Source organism: Haliotis rubra, unplaced genomic scaffold (genome assembly GCF_003918875.1).
Source record: "Haliotis rubra isolate DU_JTF1 unplaced genomic scaffold, ASM391887v1 Scf418, whole genome shotgun sequence".
Classification (NCBI taxonomy): domain Eukaryota; kingdom Metazoa; phylum Mollusca; class Gastropoda; order Lepetellida; family Haliotidae; genus Haliotis; species Haliotis rubra.
The window spans coordinates 486,091-499,425 of record NW_025767100.1 but is presented as its reverse complement, the minus strand read 5'-3'; positions in this window follow the sequence as shown (position 1 = coordinate 499,425).

Here is a 13,335-nt window from a genome sequence, read left to right as displayed (position 1 = left end):
CAGTAACCTGTTCATTCAATAAAGAGATTTTGTTGTTCATAAGCAAGGGTATGGGTCCTCAACTGACAACTGCTTGAAGATGGCATGTTATTGGTATGCAGATTGCTGGGATGTCACTGGCAGCTGTAGCAGGGATGTCACTGGCAGCTGTAGAAGAAGGCGGTATGCAGATTGCTGGGATGTGACTGGCAGCTGTAGTAAAGAGAGAAGGGCAGGTATGCAGATTGCTGGGATGTGACTGGCAGCTGTAGCAAGAGAGGGGCGGTATGCAGATTGCTGGGATGTGACTGGCAGCTGTAGCAAGAGAGGGGCGGTATGCAGATTGCTGGGATGTCACTGGCAGCTGTAGCTAGAGAGGGGCGGTATGCAGATTGCTGGGATGTGACTGGCACTGTAGCAGAGAGGGCTGCAGATTGCTGGGATGTCACTGTAGCAAGAGAGCGGCTGTGATGCAGATTGCTGGGATGTCAGAGGGCTGGGATGTCACTGGCGGTATGCAGATTGCTGGGATGTCACTGGCAGCTGTAGCAAGAGAGGGGCGGTATGCAGATTGCTGGGATGTCACTGGCAGCTGTAGCAAGAGAGGGGCGGTATGCAGATTGCTGGGATGTCACTGGCAGCTGTAGCAAGAGAGGGGCGGTATGCAGATTGCTGGGATGTGACTGGCAGCTGTAGCAAGAGAGGGGCGGTATGCAGATTGCTGGGATGTCACTGGCAGCTGTAGCAAGAGAGGGGCGGTATGCAGATTGCTGGGATGTCACTGGCAGGATTGCTGTAGCAGCTGTAGAGAGGCGCGGTATGCAGATTGCTGGGATGTCACTGGCAGCTGTAGCAAGAGAGGGCGGTATGCAGATTGCTGGGATGTCACTGGCAGCTGTAGCATGCAGAGAGGGGCTGTATGCAGATTGCTGGGATGTCATTGCAGATTGCTGGATGTCACTGGCAGCTGTAGCAAGAGAGGGGCGGTATGCAGATTGCTGGGATGTCACTGGCAGCTGTAGCAAGAGAGGGGCGGTATGCAGATTGCTGGGATGTCACTGGCAGCTGTAGCAAGAGAGGGGCGGTATGCAGATTGCTGGGATGTGACTGGCAGCTGTAGCAGCTGTAGCAGAGAGAGGGATGTGATGCAGATTGCTGGGATGTCACTGGCAGCTGTAGCTAGAGAGGGGCGGTATGCAGATTGCTGGGATGTCACTGGCAGCTGTAGCAAGAGAGGGGCGGTATGCAGATTGCTGGGATGTCACTGGCAGCTGTAGCAAGAGAGGGGCGGTATGCAGATTGCTGGGATGTGACTGGCAGCTGTAGCAAGAGAGGGGCGGTATGCAGATTGCTGGGATGTCACTGGCAAGAGGGCGGTATGCAGATTGCTGATGTCAACTGGCAGCTGCAGCAAGAAGAGGGGCTTACGCAGATTGCCGGGATGTGGACTGGCAGCCAGTAGCAAGAGAGGGCGGTATGCGGTACCGAGCCGGGATGTGACTGGCAGCTGTAGCAAGAGAGGGTTGCATGCAGATTGCCGGGATGTCACCGCAGCCGTATGCCATGCAGAGGGCTGACATGCAGATCGATCAATACGCAGATCATCGACGCAGATCGTCGGGATGACCGGTAGCAAGAGAGGGCCGTACGGCATCTGCCGGGACAGACCGACAGCCGCAGCAAAGAGAGGGCATGATTGCCGGATGACCGGCATGGAGGAGAGGGCCGGCATGCAGATTGCCGGATGGACCGGCAGCCGTAAAGAGGGCATGGATTGCCGGATGACCGGACCGACAGATGACCGGAAGAGATGGTATGCAGACAAGGATGATCGATCATTGACCGTGATCGAAGATTGCCGGGATGACCGGCGCCAGAGGGCATGGATCGGTGGACGTCCGGCAGCCGCAAAGAGGGCATGCAGATTGCCGGATGACCGGCGGTATGCGGACTGCCGGATGCCACCGGCATGGAAGAGGGCGGTATGATTGCCGGCATGTGACCGGGTATGCAGACATGGATGCAGACAAGGTATGGATCGACAGATTGCCGGGATGTCCCCATGACCGGATCTACGACCGGTATCCGGATCAAACACCCGGACCGGCACGCAGATTGCCGGATCATGGACGGACAACACCACAGCCAGCAGGGCATGTAGCCGGATAAACACCACAGCAAAGAGAGGGCGGCATGCAGATCATTGGATCCACAGCCGGACCACAGACCGGACGTCAATCAAGAGGGCATTGACAGACCGGGACAACCGAAGAGGGCATGCAGACTGGACGAAGAGGGCCGGCATGCAGACTGGACACGGACGATCTGCCGGACAAACACCGGCCGTGAGAAGACCGCCGGATCAAACACCGGCCACAGAGGGCGCATGCAGATTGCCTGGACGTGAGAGGGCAGACACGGAAGAGAGGGACATGCAGATTGCCGGACAACACCGGCAGGAGGACAGATCAACAGCCACAGACAGGCATGATCACGTGGACAAACACAGTGGACCACAGCCAAACACGAGTGGGCGGACGCATGGACAACAGGACATGGACACACACAGCACAGCAGTGGCATGCAGCCACACAGGACATGCGGACACACCAGGACAAATGGCCGGAAGGACACCACCCAGGAGAAGGGCATGCAGACATGGAGACCACGGAAGAGAGGACAGACATGGACACATGGCATGCAGACTTGACAACAACGGGGCGGCATGCAGGACTGCCGACAAACACCGGAAAAGGAAGTGGCTGGATAAACACAGGAAAAGAAAGAGGGTATGCAGACTGCCGGGACAACAACAGAAATAAAGAGGGTGAAGGTAGATTGCCAAGGACAAACACAGAAGGAAAAAGGAAGGATTAAATGGACAACAGGAAGGAAGAGGGGTGGACATGGACACAAATAAGGAAGATGGATGGATAAACACAAGGAAAGCACAGAGGAATGAAATGGATAAACACAAGAAGGAAATAGAGGGGTATGGATTACTGGACAAACACATGAAGGAGGGGTGGTATGCAGATTAAATGGACAACACTGAAGGTAGGAGAGGAAAGAATGGACACAGAAAGGAAAAGAAGGACATGGAAGAAGAGGGGTATGTAGACATGGATGGAACACAGAAGGAAATAGAGGGGGTGGTAGATTAAATGGACACACAGGAAGGAGGGGCATGGACAGAAATGGATAAACCTTGAAAGAGGGGTGGTAGTGGACATGGATAAACACAGTAGGGTGGTATGGATTAAAGAAAGGGTAGACACAGGAAGAGGAATGAGGGATGGAAAGGGACCAGAAGGAGGGGCATAGATGGAAGGAAGGACATGGATAAACAATGGAAGGACATGGATAAATAATGGAAGGGTGGATGGTTGGATAAATGGAAGGGTGGAAGGAAGGATAAACACAGAAGGAAGGGGAAGGGACATGGATAAATGGAAGGATGGATAAACACAGGAAGGAATGGTACGCAGATCGTTGGATCAATCAACCGTAGCCAAGATACGGTACGCAGATCGTTTGACGTCCGTAATGATCATTGACGTCACCGGTACGGTACGTAGTCTGTTTTGATGTTCACCAATATCGTAGCAAGAGGGCGGTACGCAGATTGTTTGATCGTCAATCATAGCCAGCCAGAGGGCAGCAGATCGTCGATCGTCAATCATATCGTACAAGAGGGCGCAGATCATTAGGATCAATCATACCGTAGCAGGAGATAATACGTATTCCGGTTTGACGTCAATCATATCAGAAGATACGGTACGCAGATCGTCGATGTCACCGCCAGCCAGAGGGTTGGTACGCAGATCGTCGATCAATCACAGCCGTATCAGATACGGTACGCAGATCATTGACGTCAATCACAGCTGTAGCTAGAGAGATGGTATAGATCATTGGATTTACAGCAAGAGGGACGGTATCGCAGATCATTGGATTTAAGAAATCGGCGCAGATCATTGATCAAAGAGAGGGCGGTACGCAGATCATTGACGTCAATCGGCAGCCGTATATGAGATACGCAGATTCCAGACGTCAATCACAGCCAGCCAGAGGGTACGATCATTGATCATAGCCAGAGGGGATACGCAGATCATCGACGTCAATCATAACAGATCATTGACGTCACCGGCAGCCGTAAAGAGAGGGCGGTACGCAGATCATTGACGTTCCACCATACCGTAGCATGACCGGTACGCAGATCATTGACGTCAATCATAAACCGTAGCCAGATAGCGGTACGATCGATACGCAGATCATTGATGTTCACCGCAGCCGTAGCAGAGGGTGGTGGTACGATCGTTGACGTCAATCACAGCCGTAGCCAGAGAGGGCGGTACGCAGATCGTTGGACAGTCACCGGCAGCCGTAGCAAGAGATACGGTACGCAGATCATTGACGTCACCACAGCCGTAGCAGGAGAGGGCGGTATGTGGCCTGTTTGACGTCACCGGCAGCCGTAGCGTTATACGGTACGCAGATCGTTGACGTCAATCGGCAGCCGTAGCCAGAGAGGGCGGTACGCAGATCGTTGATTACCGTGTCGAGGGCGACGATTGGTTGACGTCAACCGGCGACGTAGTCGAGGGCGGTATGCAGATCGGTTTGATCCTGGCAGCTGCAGCGCGTTGATGAGGGCGGTACAGATCATTAATGTCAATTACAGCCGTAGCAAGTGAGGGCGGTACGCAGATCATTGACGTCCCCTGGTAGCCGTAGCAAGAGAGGGTTTGCATAAGATCCTGGGATCGCCCACCACAGTCAGAAGAGAATAATCGCGACGCAGATTGTTGACGTGGACTGGCGTTCGTAGCCAGAGGGCCGGTACGCAGATCATTGGACGACCGGCAGCCGTAGCCGAGGCATATGATCATTGATATGAGGGCCGGTATGATCGGGTTGGACGTCAACCGGCAGCCGTAGCGCAGATTGCTGGGATGTCACTGGCAGCTGTAGCAAGAGGGTACGGTATGCAGATTGCTGGGATGTGACTGGCAGCTGTAGCAAGAGAGAGCGGTGATGCAGATTGCCGGATGTCACCGTCGTATATGAGGTGACCGTACGCAGATCGTTGGATGTCACCGGCAGCCGTAGCTAAAGAGAGGGCGGTACGCAGATCATTGACGTTCACCATATCGTAGCCAGAGGGACGATCATTGGATGTCACCGTCGAAGCCACAGAGGGTGGTATGCAGATCATTGACGTCAACTGGCAGCCGCAGCCAGAGGGCGGTATGCGATCACAACAGTCAGTAAAGAGAGGGCGGTATGCAGATCATTGACGTCTACAGCCGCAGTATGATAGGGCGGTCTGGCCTGATGTCACCGGCAGTCAGCAAGAGAGGCGGTACGGATCATTGATGTCACCGGCATCAGCCAGAGGGCCGATGCAGATCATTGACGTCAATCGGCAGCCAGCCAGAGATACGGTACGCAGATCATTGACGTCACCGACAGCCGTAGCTAGAGAGGGCGGACGCAGATCGGTTGGATCGTCCCCTACAGCAAGAGGGACATAGATCATTGACGTCCCCACGCAGATCATCGACACGACACGCAAGATCCGACAACCATAGCCAGCCAGAGGGCGGTACGCAGATCACTGGACACCCACCACAGCCGTAGCCAGAGGGACCACACCACAAAGACTGGCTGGACAACCACCACAGGACAACACCAGCAGCAGTGGAGGACGCAGATCACACACAGCTGTAGCAGAGGGCATGTAGACAGCCACACAGCCGGACACACACAGACACAGCCACACAGCATGCAGACATGGACACACAGAGGCCACACAGGAAGGAAAGCCGGACAACACACAGGAAGGACACAACACAGCATGGACACAGGAAGGAAGAGGTATGTAGACATGGACACACATGGTAGACATGGACAGCCACTGGTGGAAGGACAATGGACAAATAAAGAGGGTATGTGATCTGGACAAACACAGGCTGTAGGGCCGGCAGATTAAAGGATGTGACTGAAGGAAGGACATGGATGTGGTAGCCCAGTGGTTCAGGTGTTTGCTCTTCACACCTAGACACAGGTTTGATTACCCACATGAGTACAATGTGTGAAGCCCATTTCTGATGTCTTGATGATATTGCTGGAATATTGCTAAAAGCGGCAAAAAACTAAATTCACTCACTGTGAAACTTGGGACCTGTTTGTATCTGAGGAACCCAGTACATGTATATACACTACACACATCCATGACGTTTTCACGGAGTTTTAAACAGTGATTTGTTTGATGCGCGATTACCAGCAGATTTAGTTCTATTGTTAGTGTTGATGGTGAGGATTTTGTTTTCGTTTAAATTGATTCAACTCGATCTGTCATACAACTACATGTGACCTGGTGTAAAAGTACTTTTATGACAGATTTCTGATCAGGATAAATGTGTTGTTTATACCGTCTTGCAGCAATGTAGATTACTGAGCCCCCAATCTGAAGTTGTGTGTAGTCAACACAGTCAATAGCATGCAGGATATGTTCAGTTACATTACCAACAATGCCAAACCACATGGACACCCATCATATACACTGCACATCGGGATATTACGACAAATAACACAATAAGTCATTCAGTAGAGTTTATTGTAACATAAAAATGTAAAATCTGCAGTAAAACATCATAACTGACACATCTCAGTGAGAGAACTACTTACGTCCAACGATACATACAGCAAATCAGTAAAAGACCTTTCCCAGGTTTGGAATGACGAAAACCTCACATTAAACAAGTGTTCATGGGAGCAAACAAACCTACCTCTATGAGGCAATGCTCTTGGTAATAGTATGATTTAATAATTTCTTTCCTTTCTTAGCAAAAATATTCACGTTGATGTGCCTGTTCACCTTAACACTTCAGGTACAGGTGAAATAACGACCATTACAGAATCTCATCAAAAGGTCAGTTGTCAAAACATTATTTTTGTACAAATTACATAGAATCCTTGCTCAAATCCGTTCTGTTTCTTAAATTCCCTGAACAGTCACTGTTTCAAAAATAGTCAATGAGTTTTTTATATATAAACCGAATGTTCATAGCAACATATTTTGAGGTCATGAGATCAAAATACTGTTGCAGCAGAGCTCCCAGGATACCCCTTCACATCAAACACTAACGGTATTCTTGTGTATACAGTATACATAGAAGGGGCAGTGGGGTAGTCCAGTGGTTAAAGCGTTAGCTCGTCACGCCAAAGACCCGGGTTCGATTCCCTACATGGGTACAATAAGTGAAGCCCATTTCTGATGTGCCCTGCTGTGATATTGCTGGAATATTGCTAAAAGCGGAATGAAATCCAACTCAATCAGTCAGTATGTCTAAAACATGGAATGAGTGACGGAGCATGGTTTAAACTGCTTTTAGCCCAGCAATATAATGCAGCAACACAAGAAATAGGTGTCACACAAACCCATATTGGTCACTGAACCTGGGTCCTTGGTGTGATCAGGAAACACTGTAACCATTTGGCTACGCTGGCATATATATATATATGGAAACACAATTTTCACATAGAAAAAACCCAAATGTTACAGTCTGGTTAACATAGCATCATTTAAGGGAGACTACTCTGTCACAATCGTACAAAGTGCATGTGATTCGGTAATAGAATCATGCAAGTATCAAGGACCACATTATCGCCCTAATATATACTGATAAAATATTATGCATCAACCTTCACAAAGAGTATAAGCACTCTGAATGTATAATTCCCCATTTAATAAGAAATAGCCCACGCCAGCCACATGGGGACTGCACAGTTGCAGACTAAAAATGGTTAGAAATGATTTAGCAAATCTTTTAAAAAAAATTAACTGGGCATACTGATTACGAAATAATAAAAAGACCCTTCTGAGAAGACCTACAAACTGATTATCTTGAACCAGTCACCAAATATGTCTCTAACATTTTTGACAGGAAAACATTAACTTAACAAAACCTTACAATAGACAGCAGATGGTTCATCTTTAAACAGGAAGTACTGACCATCAATAGTTGGATACTCATGTATAATTCTGTGACGAGAGAATGTGTGATTCACACACAACACACTGTGCAGAGTACAGAGGTAAAACAGGCATTCTTAAGTACACTGCTCTCATTATATATAAATGCAAGAAATTTCTGAGAATCGTTTAAGTTTCTACATAAAAACAATATGGCTACTTCAGTAAATGCAGTAGGAATCATCCTTACTTAACAGCAGAAATATGATTTGATATCTCCCATCATATGATCCCATATCCATGATCATATGTTGGATGAGGGAGAAATATGATCTGATATCTCCCATCATATGATCCCATATCCATGATCATATGTAGGATGAAGGTGAAATATGATCTGATATCTACCATCATATGATCCCATATCCATGATCATATGTAGGATGAGGGAGAAATATGATCTGATATCTGCCATCATATGATCCCATATCCATGATCATATGTAGGATGAGGGAGAAATACGATCTGATATCTCCCATCATATGATCCCATATCCATGATCATATGTAGGATGAAGGTGAAACATGATCTGATATCTGCCATCATATGATCCCATATCCATGATCATATGATCTGATATCTGCCATCATATGATCCCATATCTATGATCATATGTAGAATGAGGGAGAATCTCATGAGATACACCACTGAACAGGTTAAAACTTGAACATGTTTTAGATTAAACATCACTCGTTATAGCCCTGTGTAAATATTGTTGTGACACTGGTGTTAAGTACAGAAAATACTGCATGTGTTGGTGAAACCCATGTATTCGGAGGGAGACTGGTGACATCAGTGTGTTATGTACAGCCAGGAGTACCTACACAACAGGCAGCACACATGGATGGAATGTAATGCTTGTCACACTGAGATGGAGGGAGCATAATTCATTCAAGGTCCTCCTGGTATTGACATTTTATAAACAAAAAACCCATAAATAATGTCAGGGTTATAAATAATGTAACATGTAAATCCATAATTAATATCACTAAGAAAACAATCACATCTAAAAATATTTTGTGCCAGAATCTTGTCTGTATCCAACAATCCTAAAATTTCACAATACATGTACAGCGTACATGATTCACTTCACTGCAGGCAATATATGTTTTACAGTGTATATGAATATTTACGTCAAAAGCTAAACATTGTGCGGGATAGTATGGTGATTTATAATGCACTTCACCATTGTAAACCATAATGAGATTTGTTTTCATTTTGATATGTATCCACAGAAACAAATATATGAAACACAATATCCTAAAGTATTACTTCAATCATTGAAAACATGTTTAGTTTCATAACCTCCCACTCGCCAAACACTGAAGGTTTCTACTCCATGCTATTAATCAGATAAAATAGAAAAAGAGAACAAAGATGGTTTTAGTCAACAGAAAAATGTCACTTCTCTATTATGAACAATTCCTATTACCATTGCTACAGTGAGGTAAAACTGTCATTAATGAAATAAAAATAGTGTGACATTAAAAAGTACTGCTAATTATTTGAACTACATAATATATACACAAACCGCAAGTTAAAACCTGAGACTTAGGTTACTGTGAAAAAGTCCATCACCACCGGTTGTTCAATAAGTAGTAGTGAGATAAGGAATGTGCCCTGGCATCAGTTGTCAGGGTAACCCCATGGATGACAGTATGAGCACAACTCCAGGTCATGATGACCTGCACAGGTCCACCAAGTCTGACACATTCAGAACAAGAAAGTTAATTTCTGCCCAACTCACCTTGTAGTCTCTGGTCGGGCCACTAAAACATAGCACAACATAAGATTTAGTTTAAGTAGTTTAGTAACAGTGGGAAAATGGACATGACTCAGTCACAGATAATAATTTGTGTCTCAATAACCAGACCAAGAACATATCACAGATGGTATGAGAATCAAATGTACTGATAATGACAGGAGATATATGTATGGGAGATGATACGTTTCTGTAACCCCAAGACGGCGTTGGGTGACGCAGTACAGCCATTAACAATACACATTATCGTGATATGATACAATCTTGATCGTACGGTTGCAACACCATAGACATTATGCATACCTTGACAGAAGAGTCGCAGCACTATACAACTCAGTCCTGAGGTCATCGCTGACGATGCATGTCAATCATAAGGTCGTAATACGATACATATCTCAATGGTAAGGTCTACAGCACAATACAATACAGATCTCAAGGTCTCAAAGCAATACAGGTCGTAAGGTCATAATACGATACATATCTCAATCGTAAGGTCACATAGCAAAGCAATACAGATCTCAATCGTAAGGTCATAATACGATACATATCTCAATCGTAAGGTCACAAAGCAATACAGATATCTATTGTAAGGTCACAATACAATACCTGTCTGTATTATAAGGTCACAATACAATACACACCTCTATCATAAGGTCACAATGCACATCTCAATCCTAAGGTCATCGTACACTATCATCTCAAGTGATAAGGCCGCAATACAATACATATCTCAATTGTAAGGCCACACGCTGATGATTTTTTCCAAGCGTAAAGTCGCAGTGCATTATGCATCTAAATATTCCAGTAAAATATGATACCCTATATGCCACAAAAAAAACAGGAGCACCGTTCAGAACATCTAGTCCTTCACCATAAAGGCCATCAGTTGAAAACATATCATATCATATCATATCTCAGACACTGTTTTCGTCCATTAGACAGTGAATTAGTTAGGTGTTTGCAGCGCTTTTAGCAACATTCCACCAATATCACAGTGGGAGGACACAGAAAAAACTGGCTTTACACAATGGTCTCCTGTAGGGAATGAAACCAGGCCTTCTGCATTACAAACAAACTTTCCAACAACTGGGCCAATTGTTTCAAAAGGTTACCACCTATTATAACGTACCAGTACAGAATTCACAAAATATTATTTGGAGCAACAGTATGTTGACAGAGAACGTCATATAAAATCAAGATTCTGTTACATGTACAATCACAATATCATAGTAATACTACCATTTGGAGCCCATCTCCTACACAATATCATAGTAATACTACCATTTGGAGCCTATCTCCTACACAATATAACATTATGAACACACATGTAGGTATATTGAAAACTTCTATATTGAAAACCTTCCTCTAAAACGTACCCAAAAGCATAAATATCATTTGTAAAACCCTATGAACATGTTCAAGGTAGATTGATCTGTATGAACACATGGTCCAGGTAGATTCACCTGTGTGAACACATGGTCCAGGTAGATTCAGCTGTATGAACACATGGTCCAGGTAGATTCACCTGTGTGAACACATGGTCCAGGTAGATTCACCTGTGTAAACACATGGTCCAGGTAGATTCAGCTGTATGAACTCATGGTCCAGGTAGATACATCTGTATGAACACATGGTCCAGGTAGATACACCTGTGTGAACACATGGTCCAGGTAGATTCATCTGTGTAAACACATGGTCCAGGTAGATTCACCTGTGTGAATACACGGTCCAGGTAGATTCATCTGTGTGAACACATGGTCCAGGTAGATTCAGCTGTGTGAACACATGGTCCAGGTAGATTCACCTGTGTGAACACATGGTCCAGGTAGATTCAGCTGTGTGAACACATGGTCCAGGTAGAATCACATGTATATCTACAGCTACATCACTGAGTATCACAGCAAACATGTAAACTATTCTGGTTGTGTAGTCCTAAAAATGAGAATAAATACTACTCAACCTTCCAAAAGGATAATCTAATAATCCATCATACTTCAAACTCATATTTGTTACCAATGCATTTTAAATTTGAATGTACTTCATTCAAAACAATATCAAAAGGTGGGTAGGATTATATTAGCAGTATTTTAAAGCTCAAAATATGATGATAAATATTTTCATTAATATTACGATTGACTTGTCCACAGATGAAAGGAATGTCTTTCTCAAGAGTTACCTCCATTCAAAGTTTCAACACTTGGGGCAGTGGCTAAAAACTGGATGTCGACATATTGGAACATCTGCTACAAAATCAACACAATATCCATCCTCTCTGCGTGTGACAACCCAAGTCTCAGGCACACAATAATCTAAGCTGACTTTCAAAATGTCAATAATCACAGTATAATCACAGTATAAACACGTGCAGCCACTACAGGCATCATTATCTTACCTTCATGTAAAATACTTTAATTTTATTGGTCAATGACGCTTTAACAAGTTTCCGTGTCTCCCTCCCAGGAGGGTAACCGCCAAACTCTCCACCGAGAAGCTGTATCTCTAACAATCGTATGACGTCATAATATGACGCATGCAATGCCCGGAGTTCGAAAACCGTTTGATTAGTTGTTTTTGAGTTCACTATTTAGACCTTTATTTTCACCGAATTTCACTGCTTTATTCAATCTATTTTATACATTGAATCATTTGCACAATCAACTTAAACATAATTAACCATTTTTATAGCAGTGTTAACCTTGTCAGAAGATGTTTCACTGATCTTAAAAATCCAGTTGAGAGGCAGACGACATTTTGTTTACATGTCATATTTTTGGTAGTGATCTTCCAAATAAAATATAATTGGAAATTTTAATATAAATTGTATATTTATATACTTATCCTATCTCACGACTTGCACCTCTCTCTCTTTCTTCGACTTTTAGTGGAACGACTGTTAACTTTTTTCCATAGGCCTCCTTGTCCATTTGCCCATGCACTCCATGCTGCTCTCCTTACTTAGCTTCCTTGTTGGTAGAAGGATTATATCTGGGAGTAGAGAATCCGTCCTTAATTCGTTTCAGGCTCTTGAAACCATCATTTAGTGTACTGGATAATTTCAGAATACAAGGTTGAGGTGGTAGGGTGATGGTAGACCAATCCCGGTTCCTAAGAGTATAAGAGTGATCGAGGTCATCTGCTGAAGTACTCAAGGGAAGTTGGAGCTTCTCAACAATCCAAAGGAGTACCTGAGGTGTCTCAACTGCTGCAAAGCTACCCCCAGGATGAGTAGATAACTCAGAGTGAGCGGGAGATGCAGGCATGGCTAGTTGGACTGGATCAATCTCAGGAGGTGGACCAGATGAAGAGCCAGGAGCTACTGAAGTCGGATGGGCTGGAGTAGAAGGCTGTATTTGGTTCCAGGCTGAGGTTATGGCCCTGATCATCATAGTTAGATCCGGAGTCGCTGTAGGAGTGGGATTGTTATCAGGTTCCCATGACTCAGCGATGATCCTAGAGTGAGTCGAAGGATTCTCAGAGCATGTAGACGGAACATCATAAGAGACCGTAGGCCTATTAGTGGTATCAGAGCAATGATTACCCAAACGTCGGTCAGAGG